At 42.8% G+C, this 15642-nt stretch overlaps 1 long non-coding RNA gene across 13 annotated transcripts in view; it reads left to right on the top strand.

The window, feature by feature from the left end:
- The first annotated feature begins 2140 nt into the window (after window positions 1-2140).
- LOC147365488 (uncharacterized) overlaps window positions 2141-15642 on the top strand; it is a 285820-nt gene continuing 272318 nt past the window's right edge. For 2 of the 13 annotated variants that reach the window (XR_015135584.1, XR_015135585.1), the window contains exons 1-3: window positions 2162-2513; window positions 7965-8073; window positions 12956-13084. This is a non-coding gene — a long non-coding RNA (uncharacterized LOC147365488). Of the gene's footprint in view, window positions 2576-7964; window positions 8074-8526; window positions 8693-8953; window positions 9018-10073; window positions 10749-12955; window positions 13085-13850; window positions 14514-15642 lie in introns of those variants that run through there. The other 11 variants (XR_015135589.1, XR_015135590.1, XR_015135587.1 and 8 more) reach the window with 11 other exon arrangements.

The following is a 15642-nucleotide window of genomic DNA, read 5'->3' as shown; positions in this document are numbered from 1 at the left end:
TCCTGTTTACCATGTCAGCTCTATAGTAGACTAATGCCCTTTTCCTTGCCTGTATTCTCCAGCAAGAGCTGTGGAATGGCCACTAACTGTGCTCCTGGTGTGGGTTCATAGTGATGAAGCCCTCGAGCCCAGGCTGCTCTCTGTGCACTCTGAGGCCCCTTGACCGCCTCTGCTGAGAGTTGCTAGCCCCCTTATCTGACAGAGGTGGTTCAGCTTTAGGCTCTTTGCTGCAGAAACTCTGTGTTGGCTAAAAAATAAAGATTTAAAAATACATTCTCCTCCTTGAGTTTTAGGCTTCATTATGTTTATTTTTCTGAAGGTTCTTTGTTACATTTGTGATCTAATGAAGTACTACCTTGGAATCAATGATAACATGTTGTGTCTGGCAAAGCGTGTTTAGATATATTTAGATGATGGGACCTAACACATCACATACGTTTTCTTATCACAAATATAAAAAAATGACCGAAAAACTCTATAGCTTACCCCTGCTGCTGCTGCTGCTAAGTCACTTCAGTCGTGTCCGACTCTGTGTGATCCCATAGACGGCAGCCCACCAGGCTCCCCCGTCCCTGGGATTCACCAGGCAAGAACACTGGAGTGGGTTGCCATTTCCTTCTCCAAGGCATGAAAGTGAAAAGTGAAAGTGAAGTCGCTCAGTCGTGTCCGACTCTTAGGGACCCCATGGACTGCAGCCCACCAGGCTCCTCTGTCCATGGGATTTTCCAGGCAAGAATACTGGAGTGGGGTACCATTGCCTTCTCCAAGCGTACCCCTATTCTTATCTAATTTGAACTGCTCATCTATTTTATTGCTAACAAATGATGCTCTCTTTCTATCAAGACAGACTGCAGTAATAGTGGCGAGCAGCATGGTAGAGCTGCCTTGTAGCTACACTGGATCACCATGGATAGACACTATATCTTCTGTACCCTGTCTTTCCTCACTCTTAGAGTTTCTCAATAGTCTCACCTATAAAACAGCCTTCAGTCCTTGGAAGAGTACAGGAGGGGCAGATTGTTTTGTTCTCACTGGCTTAAGAAAAGTTTGGGCAAAAACGTGACTCAGGACTGCAGGAAGATATGAAATGCATTTTAAATAACTATATTTTACTTAACTTGACCTTATACTTTCACTGAAATACAGTGTGCATTTTATTCAATATTGTTAACCAGCATCTTCAGAAAAACATAAGGATAGGGCTGCTATTTGGCATCAGAGAAAGAGAAACCAACACTGCTTTCTTGCATTAAGCTCTAAAAAAAACGGGTTCATCACCTGATAAGTTCTACTAATTATAAAACTGAATTTTAGAAAGAAAAGAAAAACACAAAGTAGTGATTTAACAAAATTAATCTGTCATTTTTACAATGAATATATATAGTTTCAGTAATAAGAACAATTAAATGTTATTAATAAATAAATTAAGCTATCAAAAGACATGTGCAAGTTACTTAGAAGTCAGAAAAAAGTCATTTTGTGAGGTATTATGAAGTAAAATTTCACTGGGGATGAATACTGGAATGTTTTTCCCAAAGCTCATGAGAATCATAAATCCATGGAAACAGAGGAGTCTCATTTTGCTTTGGTGAAAAAGAGCTGTAGGAAGCTTTGCCCAGGGGTATGAACCTGTGTTTATAAAAGCCATAACAATTTCACTGTTTTTAATCATCTTGCCTTTCTGTGGATTTCACTGTGAGTGAACTCTGTACCCATGGAAAGCCTACAATACATAGTTACCCAACAAGATAGTCAGGATTCAACTATTCTAATAAATCAAAAAGTATTTTTAAAATATTTATCAAGCACTCTTAATATCATGGATGCCATATATAAACACATAGTTTTTCCCATGGCCTCATAATTCAAGGTATCATGGCATCTATCCCACCAATAATCGTCAGAATGCAGGACTGTACGTATCTGCACATTCTCTTTAGAAGAATGTTGACTTTAATTTCTGAAGGTTTTGTAGGCTTGATGTAGACTTTATAGGTAAGAACAAATTCTTACAGCCTTTTTAAGGTCGAGATTTCCTGTGCACATGCTGGGGGTGCTTTGTGAAGCCAGTCAGTGTCTGTGAGAGAGGAGTTTATTGACAAATAGGTCAACAGCTGCTCCAAATGGGGACCCACATTGAGAAGGTACCGTGTCTGCAACAGCGGACCTATAGCAGTGGTTCTCCAACTGAAGCTTCTATCAGAATCACTTGGAGGCCTTGTTAAAACGGATTGCTTCCCCACCCCCAGTTTCTGATTAAGTAGATCTGGCTGTGGGGTGTGAGATTCAGCATTTCTAATGGCGTCTTAGATGATGTGCAGCTGTTCTGAGAACCACATTTTGAGAAGCAGTGACCTGGAGGGTCACCCTAAAGGAACCAGTCCACCCTAAGGAAATCAGTCCTGAATATTCATTGGAAGGACTGATGCTGAAGCTGAAAGTCCAACACTTTGGCCACCTGATGCGAAGAACTGACTCCTTGGAAAAGACCCTGATGCTGGGAAAGATTGAAGGTGGGAGGAGAAGGGGATGACAGAGGATGAGATGGTTGGATGGCATCACCAACTTGACGGACGTGAGTTTGAGCAAACTCTGGGAGATGGTGATGGACAGGGAGGCCTGGTGTGCTGAGATTCATGGGGTGGTGAAGAGTCGGACTTGACTGAGCGACTGAACTTACTGACTGCCTGACCTGGAGGGTCAGACCATTAGCTAGTTTGATTAGGAGCTGGCTGCTTGCAGGGAGAACATGAGGAGAGGCAAGCTGTAAGGAAGACCTGAAATGAGAGTGAGGACCCTGAGACTTGATACAAAATACTTTCTTAGGGAGTCCATGGCTGACAGTGATCTTGGGAGCAGTCATTCCCTCCCCTTACCTGCTGGCAAGAAACAAGGAATTGCTCACGTAGGGAGGCAGTTCTCATTGTGATTAGGGCCACGGGATTTGGGGTTAGCTGAGAGCTGAGTCTGAATTCCTGCTCCACCTCATAGCGCCAGAGTAAGCCATTTAACCTCTTTAAAGACAGAGTAGGTTCTCAAGAGCAACAGTGTGGTAGTCATCCATCCTTCCAAAGCAGAAGGAACCCCAGTGAATGCAGCTTCTGCTTGTCCTCCCTCTGCCCAGCCCTGGAACCAGGGCAGGGTTCACATAACCTGGCTTGGCCCCAGGGCAGGGCAGGACTCTACCTCCAACCACCTTACATTTTCAGCTTCATTCCTGTTGTGTAGTCGTTCAGTGCTGTCCAACTCTTTTGTGATACCACCGACTGTGGCCTGCTAGGCTTCTATGTCCGTGGGATTTCCCAGGCAAGAATACTGGAGTGGGTTGCCATTTCCTCCTCCAGGGGATCTTCCTGGATTAAGGCTCAAACCCGTATTTCCTGCATTGGCGGGTAGATTCTTTACCACTTGGGAAGCCACCCTGGTAAAGAATTTGCCTGCTACTGCAGGTGACTCAGGAGCCTCGGGTTCGATCCCTGGGAGGGAAAGATCCCCTGGAACAGAGAATGGCAACCCACTCCAGTGTTCTTGCCTGGAAAATTCCATGGACAGAGGACCCTGGTGAGCTACAGTCTGCTGCTGCTGCTGCTGCTGCTAAGTCACCTCAGTCATGTCCAACTCTGTGCAACCCCATTGACGGCAGCCCACCAGGCTCCACTGTCCCTGGGATTCTCCAGGCAAGAACACTGGAGTGGGGTGCCATTTCCTTCTCCAATGCATGAAAGTGAAAAGTGAAAGTGAAGTCGCTCAGTCGTGTCCGACTCTGTGCGACCCCATTGACGGCAGCCCACCAGGCTCCACTGTCCCTAGGATTCTCCAGGCAAGAGTACCAGAGTGGGGTGCCATTGCCTTCTCCAGGGCTACAGTCTAGGGGGTCGCAAACAGTCAGACGCTACTGAAATGCATGCTCACATGCAGAAAGCTTTTCAGCTGGGGCTCTTTAAAAACAAACACATTAACAAGAGACAGTTGACTAACGTGCAGTGCGTGTCCATTATAAAGAGTAACTCAGCTGATGGCTTAGAAGTCTGGCTTACATAGAGTCTTCAGCGAAGAACAGTACATTTGTGGAGAAGTGACAAGACAGAGGAAAGTGATTTTAGGCTTCCAAGCACTGCAGACTGGGAAGGTAAACATCTGGGAGGGAACTAATGAGTAAGGTTTGCACACAGGTTCCTCTGGTGGGGTCTCTGGGCTGGTAAGTTAAAGCAGAATCTATATCCTGCTTTTCAGCAGAAAACGGGGGAGGATATGGGGAGTGTTTCCTGCATTTGCTGTTGCCCAATTGCCTTCAGCTTGAAATTATTTTTTATATCAAAGAGGTACATTTTGGGGTGACATATCCTGGTTTCCTTCAGCCATATAGATGTTCTGCTAAGAGTGAGGGGTGAGAACCAGTGGGGGAGACCAATGAAGGGATGGTTAGAATTTGTTGGTGGTCACAGCCCCATCAGTGCCATCTGCAGTGGTTGGAGCGTCCAGGGGTGAAGGCCCATATCTACTGCCAGGATTGCTCCATGTCTTCACCTCTGCCAGGACTTTGCTCACATGTTAACTTAAACAGGTGACATCTTCCTGAAACTGTTCTTATTTAAAGGAGCAGCCAACCTATCCCAGAACTCCCTCTCCCCATCCTAGCTTTAGTTTTTATCTTAGCATCATCTACCATCTTTTTTTGTCTGCCTCTCCTGTTAGAGGTTGAGTTTCATGAAGGAAGAAAATTTGGCTCTTGTTCACTGTTGTATCCCAGTGCCCAGAATAATATCTGACACATAGTAGTGCTTGATAAGTATTTATTGAATGAATGAACACTGTAAGCCTGTGATATTTTCCAGCAAATTCACTCTTTGCCTAAGAGAGCTAAAATTCATTTGTTGCTTGTAGCTTTTGACTCTGACCAATACAGACAGCTGTTATTATGAAATTTTTGGTAGTTTTTAGTTACTTTAAAAATCTTTCCATTCTACTTTCATGTAGAAAAAGTGTCAGCCAAGAACGTTTGTTATTAACCAGGATTTGGTGAGATGCAAATGTGAAATAGCTTGGTTTCTTATCTCCTTTTTTCCTTTTTACCATCAAACATGTGCTGCCAAGTCTTTTCCATCTCAACAGTGTCTTGGGCAGATTTCACTGCTTCCTGGACACTTTTGGGCATAAAATTCCAGGCCAGCTTAATTTAATCAGACTAAAACCTCAGCCTCATCCCCAGTAGAGAACTCTCCTCTGCCAGGTTTGGCTTGAGTCCCCCAAGACCTGTGTTGGTGAGGGGACTGCACTGGTGGGAGCCTGGCTTGCTCCTTGTTTCGTTCTGAGCTCCCTTTCCTTCCCTTTCCTGGGGTTCCTCTTTCTTGTAGGTTTGGGAGGAAGAATGGAGGAAGGGGCACGTGTTTCCTGTTTGAGAATGCTGTTTCATCCTTGGCTGGCCATGTCTTCTGTATGGCTGTTATCAAATGACAATGCTTTTATTGCTCAGTAGGCTGCCCTTTGGCCACACAGCTCAAGTCTGCCTGGCTCCCACGGTGTCCGTTTGACTCAGAGGAGGTACACTTAAGGTGGGGGGCAGACCACTACATCGCCACCCCTTTCTTCGGCCATCATCTTCCCACAGCTAATTCCTTGTATTCTTTGCTGAAAAGGTCGCAGAGGCAGATCAAGAAGTCCACAAATACGTGGTGTCTGGCTGGGGAATGGATGTCCGGTGTTCTTTGCAGCCACTGCTAATTTCTCAAATCCCATACCACTCGGCTCTGGGGCAAGAGAATAGCCTTGTCCTCAGAGCAGAGTGGAGCAGCCATGGGACTTTCACCTTATGCCAGGATTTCTTTTTTCATGTTTTAAAGCCCTTTGTTTGGCTATGTATTTGTGTGTGTGTGGATTTTTATTGGGGTGACATTGGTTTATATTATTATACAAATTTCAGTTAAACAACATTGTATTTTGGACTCTTATATACCACAGTGTGCTCATGACCAAAAGTTTAGCTTTCATCCAGTTCCATCGAGCTGACCCCCTTTACTCTGTCTTCCTCCATCTACCCACCTTCTTATCAGGTAACCACTACTCTGTTTTCTGTATCTGTGTGTTTATTTTGTTAATTATTTTTTATATTCCACAAATGAGTGAAATCATACAGTATTTGTCTTTTCCATCTGGCTTATTTCACTTAGCATAATACCCCCAAGGTCCATCCATAACAAATGGGAAGCTTTCATCTTTTTATACTTATGCCTATTTTTTTTTTTTTAGGCCTCGCTATTCATCTTGCAGGATCTTGGTTCTCTGATTGAAGCTGGACCCCTCTTAGTGGAAATGTGGAGTCCTAACCACTGGCCTGCCAAGGAATTCCTGATGCTAGTATTGCTTAATATGAGCACTGTTGCAAATTTGGACAGGAAAATTCTTTGCTGTGCAGGGCTCTCCTTATATTGCATTGATCTTTAACATTCTTGGATCCTGTCCATTAAATGCCAGTAACATTCCCCAAAATGCCTCCTCACATTTTCAGCCTCTACTTGGTTGGAGAACCACTGCTAGACCAACAGCTCAGTAACCTGTAGGGATTCTAGAATTTCCAATCTGTTACTTATACAGGCTGGTGGGAGTAGTGGGTGATGGCTGCATGGCTGTTAGTTCTGTAGAAGCATGCCGGCAGTTCGCTTTAGAATGTGGGGGCTCTTAGTACCTATTATCCTCAGCTGTGGGCATTAGGTGATATTCTGAGAGAAGAGAGAGGCTTTTAATATCATTTTACAGGCAGCTAGCAGCACGTCTCCAGATCACAGTGTAAGACATGTTTTATCTGGTATTTCTTTTATTTCACTTGTCCCCTCCTGGTATGTATGTTCCCGTCAATCTCAGTCAGAAAAGCTGCCCCTTTCCTATCTCCTTCTTCTGAATTCTTCTGGAGTACTCTCATTCTTTGGCACAGTATAGTTCCTACTCATCTTCTTTAAATGTAAATCTTATCAGAATCCTAGCAAATTATTTGTGATATGTGTAATTAGGGATGTAAAAAGTAAAAGCTAATGGTTTATATTTGGTTGAAACATGGAATGGCCATTCTTGTAGGTTAAAAATGATTGAATATGAGCATTTTGTATAATTCAGTCTAATTATGGTAGTAAACTTCATACCCAGTTTGAATGCAACTGTAAGGCTTATCATAAAGCAGTAGTGACTGTGACAGCAACTGAGACATTACATTACTTACAGGAGGCACGGCCTCAGATTTTATCCCTGTTTACTGTGAGTCAGTAGTATCTGAAGAGCACAGGGAATAGGAAGGGAGCAAGCCCCTTAGGTTCATGTTGTGTTCTGCGGGTACAGAGTGTCTTCACGTGTATGATCTCATTTGCTCAAGCCTGTTCTCTAATGGCATCGCTGACTTGATGGATGTGAGTTTGAGCAAGGTCTGGGAGTTGGTGATGGAGCAGGAAGCCTGGCGTGCTGCAGTCCATGGGGTTTCAGAGTCGGATATGACTGAGCAACTGAACTGATTCTCTAATTAGGCTAAATACTTACAATGTTCAAATAATCAGGAAATACCTTGTTATGATCGTAGCATTACATACTTTGGTTTCAGGGATATTATTATATATAGTTTTTATGACTTTTGATGTAGGTCATCAAAATGGAGTTGAAATATTGGTGTTGATTTGAAGACAAAAAAAATCTTTTGTGGGTAACAATAAAAGCAAGAAATTAGTTAATAATAATTAAAAATCCTCAGACTTATTTTTCAGTATCTACAAATAAGGAGATCTCCCTCATTATTCTTGTAGTGCTAACCCATGGAATTCCATTGACATGGATTTTTCAAGGAAAATCAAGCTCATTCATTTATGTGAATGAAAACTTTGTGTCCATGTATGTGAATGTGAAGAATGTGCCCTAGTGAGTAGAGCCCTTTGAAGCTGAATGCTATGTAATATGTACATGGTTCAGCTCTCTCTTTCTTCTTGCAGAGAGGAAGTCATGAGAATCCTGGTGCTGTGTCCTTTATTGTCCTCACCCTGGAAGAATCCACGATGTCACATGGATCGGTTTGCTTTGAATCCCGTCTGTTTAATTGTGGTAATCATTTTTGCTGACCCTCCTTCCTGAGCCTCCTTCTTGAGGAGCAGTTTCGGATCTCTGCAACTCTGCCTCAGCCTCAGTCTGCCCTAGTATCTCAATCCTAGATGTTTAGGGGTTATTTAGATAACCCCTAAATGTCCTGGAAAATGCTGGGGGAAAGAGGTCAAGAGATGTTGGGCTAGTCTCAGCCAGAGACTTATGTTTATCACAGCTTAAATGAAAGCATTACATTTAATTATATTCCCTTTGGCATTCCTCTGTCTCTTGGATGTGATAATTAATGTGGCACAGAACAAGCAGTTAATAACTGTTGGTTTTTATCTGTCTGTCTTTAATAACCTTTGACCTGCAAAGATGGTTTAGAAAAATATTAGGTAACTCAGTTTTAGCCATTATAATGTTGTAATGACTTGTGCTGACCTAATGTCCTTGCTTTATTTGGTGGCTCAGATAGTATAGCCAAAATATAAATGTGAGAACTCTCTAAATCAAGGCTAATACCTCCAATGACAAGACTGCTGTCAAGGTGCTTGGATGGAAGTGACTTTTATAGCTGTACCTTAGCTTGGATTAACTTTCGTAATACAGGCCACATCACATGATCTCAATATTAGAGGTAAGGATGCATCGTGATGAAGCTTCCTACCAATTTTCAAATGTTTGCCACTTCTCAAAGCTATTTTCTCAGTTTCACTGCTGCTGCAGTTGCTACTGTTTACCTGGACTTTTTTTTTTCTAATTAATTTATTTTAATTGGAGGCTAATTCCTTTACAATGTAATGGTTTTTGCCGTACATTGACGTGAATCAGCCATGGGTGTACATGTGTCCCCCATCCTGAAGCCCCCTCCCACCTCCCTCCCCATCCCATCCCTCAGGTTTGTCCCAGTGCACCGGCTGTTTCATGCCTCGAACCTGGACTGGCCATCTATTTCACATATGGTAATATACATGTTTCATTGCTATTCTCTCAAATCATCTCAAATCAAATCATCCCACCCTCGCCTTCTCCCACCTGGACTTATTGAAGACATTCTTCTGAAACCCAAGAAATAACTTTTGCGTGACTGCATGTAGTCAGGATGGTTGTAATGGTGTGAAAGTTTTTTGCTTTGAACCAGTTTCCTTCAACAACAAACTGTTCTGTTGCCCCCTTGGAATGATGAAACTTCTTCATAAATGGTATATTAAACACAGAATGTTTGAGCAACATCAACTATCTCAAGGCAGACATGATTTCTGATCAACAACTCTGGGGAAGGGCCTTATCAAAATTTATAGCAGAATTTTAGGTTTAAGGTTTATAAAAAAATATTTTTAAGCCCCTGCCAAGTCGAGTGGGTTTGCTGAATTAATGAGGGAATGAATTGTGGAAGGCATCATTGTATGTTAATTGATATTCCCTATTTGAAATGGACAGCTCTGTATCCTGTGCATTGTCTGTACTGGACCCTAGACCAGTTTCTGGGCGTTGCCTGAACTTTCTTGTCTGCTGTGCCTATGGTCACTCCATTTACTCCAGCTTGATTGCCCTTTCCATCCCTACTGAAATTCTACCCATCCGTCCGCGTCATCCAAAGCTGTTGTTTCCCTAAAGCCTTCTTGGCTTTTTCTATCACCCCAGAGGAAAATACTAGTAACTATCTCACATGGTTGTCAGAGTACATTTGTTTGTTTCTTTTGTCTTCAGCACTTTTCTTGTGTAACAGTAAAATGTATACACACATATAATGTCTTTCCTTTTAGAACTTAAGTTCTCTAAGAATAGACTGTGTTCTGTTTGTCTTCCTGCCTCAGACACACACACACACTTCAGCAGAGTGTCATATATGTTAGCTCCTCAATCTTCTTTTGTTAAATGAATAAAATTTACAGGGGATTAACTTTTCTTTCTATATTGTAAGACCTATAAATTCCCCATCCTTCATAGAAATTTTTGACAAAAATGCTGATAAATTGAAAAAACATTAAGACTTGATTTTCACTGAAATTTTTAAGTCACTGGTAGACATGGATTGCGGGCAGGAGGAGAAGGGGACGACAGAGGATGAGATGGCTGGATGGCATCACTGACTCGATGGACGTGAGTCTGAGTGAACTCTGGGAGTTGGCGATGGACAGGGAGGCCTGGCGTGCTGCGATTCATGGGGTGGCAAAGAGTCGGACACGACTTGAGCGACTGAACTGAACGGAGACATGTAAATGAAGAACAATGGACCAGGCTCTGGGAAAACTAGATTTTTAAAAGACATTGAGTGGATAAATTTGTTTTGATTGGTTGGGTGGGGATGAACAAAATCACTGTAAGAACCATTGATATTTAGTCTAAAAACCTAGGGAGATAACACAGCCTTTTTCTTCTGTCAAGAGTGAAATGTTTATTAATATTGTTTTCTAGTTTAGAATTCAGCACGTGGTTCTCAAGTAGTCTCCAGATCGTTTATTTAACTCACAAACTCAAAGCAGCAGCAACAGAAACAACACTAGAATATTATTTCTAGTTTAGGTAATAGATGGAACAAAAAATGATGAACAGAGGCTTAGCCTGGAGTAGGGGTGGAACTGGAACCTCTGAAGCTGAAGCAAAGGTGTGGAAGGCTGCAGCTCTTTCTGTTTTACTGTTATTCTAGGCAGGTGGCTGTTTGGGCTGATTATTTATAGATACATCGCAGTGTGATAACCAGTTTCCCGAGTGTGAGCCTCAGGCAGTGAGGTTGGGATGAAATAGGCATGACGCTGCAGGTTTCCTCGAGCCATGGGAAGGAACTGCGGGGCAGCTATGCGGTATTACCCCCATCCCCTCCTGATTTTCCCTTTCGATACCATTTTCCCAGAGGGGTTTGCAAAACATTCATTCATTTTAAAAGGTGTTATGGTGAATTCCCTAGTGGAAGCTTCCTTTCTGGCAGAGACAGGTATTATAGCCTGAAGAAATCTGGGTTACTGACTTGGAAACCAAATAATTGAGGCTGAATGAATGGACCAGAAGCTGCACATAAAGGGAATCCCTTCTGACTGCATCTTTCATGCTGCAGGGCTTTAGCATGCAGGCAAGGCCACCCATGGGTTTGGGTTGCCAGGTAACCAGAGTATCCACAGATTTCCTTTTTTACTTTATTTCTGATTCAGGAAAGCTGTGGTTCTTTATGCAGGAGGTTAAAGAACCGCCCCCACCCTCCAAACACAGACACCCTCCTCCTCATTAAGGTTGAACCAATCACATTCACCTCTTGGTGGCTAATATGTTTCAAGGGACACAGTTGTTCTTAAAATCTAAGCTGTATGAAAATCAGAGTTTGATAATGTCAGAGGTAACAGAGTTCCTGCTTGGCAGCCAGAGGGAAACCCCATGCTTTCTGGAGGGGGAAAGGAGGAGTAGGGGAGTGGAGGGACAGGGATTAATCCTGCATTTTCAGCAATTCAAGCTCTTCTGCCCGCTTGCTGTGAATTTTCCTCGAAAACACCCAAAACTTACTAGGGAAATTCTCCCCAATTGCTTGATTTTATTTCCTTTAAAAATCGATTCTTTAGCCATCCTTTTCTAAAAGAAGAACCAGCTTTTATAATGGGTAATTTAGCAATATGGTAAAACCAAAAAGGACTGAGTTCTCACTCTTTTATAGAGAAGGAATATGGGGATTAAAAGTCTTAGGTTAAGCAGTTTTCTTCCCATTTTGTGGAGAGGTAGCCAAACTGAATGGTTTTTGAAATTTTATGGAGCAAAAGCTAAATAAACTGGCAGCCCAAAGTGTGATGAAAAGCAAGCTTTTTGGATAGTTTCTATGCCTTTAGGTTGTCTGTGGCTGGGTGTGTGTCGGGGTGTGTGTGAGGGTGGTATGTACAGTTGAGGCTCTGGTGTGTGTTAAGTGGTATAATCCCTCTCTGAGAATACCTGGCAGGAGGCTTACAGTAACACCCTGCATTGAGCATGGCACTCAGCATAAGGCCCAGCTGTGGAAGGAGACACTAGTATTTCCCTGTAAATGGACAGTGCTCTAGAAGCGGTGGAAGGAGACACTGGTATATTCCTATAAGCAGACAGTGCTCTAGGCCAGCGGTGGAAGGTGACTCTAGTGTTTCCCTGTAATTAGACAGTGCTCTAGGACAGCGGTCCCCAAACTTTTTGGCACCAGGGACTGGTTTCATGGAAGACAATTTTTTCACCGACTGGGGCTAGGGGCCTGGCTTTGGGATGATTTAAGACTTGGGGTGAGGACTAGGCTTTGAGATGATTCTAAGTTCGTTACATTCATTGTGTACTTTATTATTATTATATCAGCTCCACCGCAGATCATCAGGCTTTATTTAGATCCTAGAGGCTGCTCTAGGAAACATTCCAGAGAGAAGTTTCTCCAGCTCTACTTATTGAGAATAAGTAGAACTGGGAAGACAGATCTTCAGTCTACTCTCTTTTAATGCTTACTGCCTGGGAAGTTTGTGCTTTAAAATCTCAGTCATTTTTCCAAGCTCTGATGGGATGAAGACCAAAGTAAAATGAGCCTTGTTCTGACTAGCTGCCTTTAGCACTTTGGATAATCAACTGTTGAGGGATCAGTGAGATCATTTTCTGTTAGTAAAAAACCTAACATTTAGAAGATTTGACTTAAATAAGCAGAGCACAATAGCTTACTGTTTAGTGGAATTCTTCAAGTCGCTAATAACCATGTGTAAAATTCATCTTGGTTGAATTAGCAAAGCCTGCTAACAGATAGTAAGTGACACCAGTGGCTGGGCATTCTGAAATGCTTTTAGCCCTTGGTCCTTTAATGTTCGGGACGCTTCTTGGGTTAGTTATAAATTACAAATGGGGGGGGCTGCAATTTCATGATTTTAATATGGTGTAAATAACAGTATATTATAAAATGTTATTTCTCCCTCAGCATTTCTATAGAGATGAAGTCTGACTAAGATGAGCATCAAGAGTCATGTAGATGGGAAAAAGACATCACCAAAAAGTAAAACACGTCCTGAATGGTACTCCAGGCTGGCTACATCACCTAGTCCTCTAGGTAAAGGGAGTGATGAGTGATAATTGTGCTTACTTCTATTTGTTTATATATATCTGTATGTGTTTATACTTGTGGGCACAAATATGAATGTGTAATCACAGGTACAAGTCTCATTTTTAGTGTGAGTGGATTCCACCACATTCTCCTCTACTCTTTTTCAAGGCTTTAGTCCAGTTCAGTTCAGTCACTCAGTTGTGTCCGACTCTTTGCGACCCCATGAACTGCAGCATACCAGGCCTCCCTGTCCATCACCACCCCCCGGTGTTTACCTAAACTCTTGTCCATGGAGTCAGTGATGCCATCCAACCATCTCATCCTCTGTCGTCCCCTTCTTCTCATGCCCTCAATCTTTCCCAACATCAGGGTCTTTTCAAGGCTTGGATTCCATTAAAACCAGGGAACTGGAGTCCCCCAAGTTGGTCCCACTGCAGTCATGTCTGTCTTGTGGAGTGGCTGGGTCAGCTGGCGTATGTACTTCTAAGCATCTAGTGTGTCCTCTGTGTGTTTTATTGGGATGTGAGAGGCAAGGTGGGGGTAGGGAGAAGAGACTCATGGGAGTTAAAGGATGGCTTCTGACTGGAGGTGGACATGCTGCCTTAGAGGGAGTTGAAATGCCAGAATCAGAGTGTGCAGATCTAGAGGCTAGAAACTGGCTTCTATGCAGACTGACTCCACTGGCCCACTCTGGTTTTCAGAACTCCCCTGCTAGACACACAGGAAAGGCTGTTTAGAAAAATGAAGAGATTTTCCTCTTCTATTCCTCCAGCATCTCACAGTCATCTTGATGGCCACGCTACACTTGCTGTACTGCCTGACACTCTTCTTCCTAAGAGAAAAAGAAAGGGTGAATAACATTCATTCAAGGGTGGGTACCTTGTCCGTTCAATTCAAAGTGTCCCCTCCCCCTTTGAGGCTCAAATCAGCAGAGAAATGGTCTTTAAATTTAGAGTTTATCCATAATTCCTGAGAAGCTGAATGTACAGTTTCACAGCATGTAGATGTTGTATGCAGGCTGTCAGATTCGGCTATGCTGTGTTCTCAAGGATGCTTTTAAGATTGTACCTGTCTCTTCTGCCAGTAATAGGATTTATATTGCAGAATTTTTTTGACTTATTTGTATGTATTATGTTGTTTATGCTGCTAAGTTGCAAAATGGTATTTACTCTGTGCTGCTGCTGCTGCGTTGCTTCAGTCGTGTCCAACTCTGTGCGACCCCACTGATGGCAGCCCACCAGGCTCCCCCATCCCTGGGATTCTCCAGGCAAGAACACTGGAGTGGGTTGCCATTTCCTTCTCCAATGCATGAAAGTGAAAAGGGAAAGTGAAGTTGCTCAGTTGTGTCCGACTATAATTTCTTGCTGCCTTTTAAAAGCAGTCTCTGGTTTTGATTTAACGTGAGACTTATTATTTAAGAATAAAATCACCAAGAGGAACCAAAGATATTTGCAGTATTTTTGTTTGGCTTCCCTTCGTGTCTGGTTTCCTCAGCAAGCTCTTGGCTCCGTGTGTGTGCCTGGGGTAGAGATGGATGCTGAAGAAAAGTAGTAATTGAAGGCCCAGTGACTTGGATGATGTCAGAGAGCTCTTTCCTCATAGAAAAAGAGATTCCTCAACCTGAAGGCTTTCAGAAGCCCTTTGATCTCTGAGCTGTGCCCCACGTGTGCGTGAAAGAAGGGAAGGAACAGCGAGACAAATGAAGCCCGGGGCCCTTCTCACCGTGTGCACACAAGGAGCCCTGGGGGTGGACTCGAGTGTGCTGCCTCACAGGCGCAGTGGGTCAGATCCCTCAGGGATGATCGGGAAGGGGGTCTGGGGAAGAGCTGGAGCACTATGTTCTAGGGAGCACAGTATTTCTCAGAAGTCACAAAATCTGTGTCAGAAATTATCATCTTGAAAACTGTTTATAAGGTAGAGAAGAGTATTTTGAGCTTCATTTGAAACTGTGGAAACAAATATAAACGGTCTGAATATCGTGTCAACTGGAGTAAAAAAAGTCCATTTTCTTATAAATTTACCTTAAGTTTAGGATGAGAGCACATGCGTTAGGGTCTTCAGCAGCTGAATGAGGCTTTTCAGGTTATTAAAAATAGGAAGAAATATGGTGCATCTCTTTGTAGTTAAAGGTACAGGGTTGATTTTGCAAGAGCAGTTGGTCAGTGGTTACCTCTTTAATTAGCTTTTCCCATGGATCCTTAATCTTTCTTCTGCTACTTCCTTCAGAAGCAATGACACTGGGTGTTGGAGGAGAACATATGAGAAGGATCTTTTTTATTTTTATACTTTAAGTTTCGAGAAGGAAGGTGTCAATTTTTTAATAAAAATCATGTATTTAACCCCCAAATTTTGCAGTCTCATGACTGTGCTATCTAGAGATTTTTCAAAGTCTTGACTAGGGTACACACAGTGATTAGGACGTATTACTAGGTTAATTAGAAGCTGCTCCTCTTAAAGATTCAAAATTGTTCAGGAGAGAAAATTGCTAGAGAAGGGAGAGTTCAGGGAGAGGATTTGTCTCTAAAAGCTGCTCTCCCATGAAGGTCATGCCATTGTTGCAGCAA

Source organism: Bos grunniens, chromosome 10, assembly GCF_055505025.1.
Source record: "Bos grunniens cultivar Pamir isolate PY7600 chromosome 10, Bosgru_T2T1.0, whole genome shotgun sequence".
NCBI classification, from domain to species: domain Eukaryota; kingdom Metazoa; phylum Chordata; class Mammalia; order Artiodactyla; family Bovidae; genus Bos; species Bos grunniens.
Note: the sequence above shows the minus strand (reverse complement) of the source record. Positions and strands in the feature narration are given on the sequence as shown.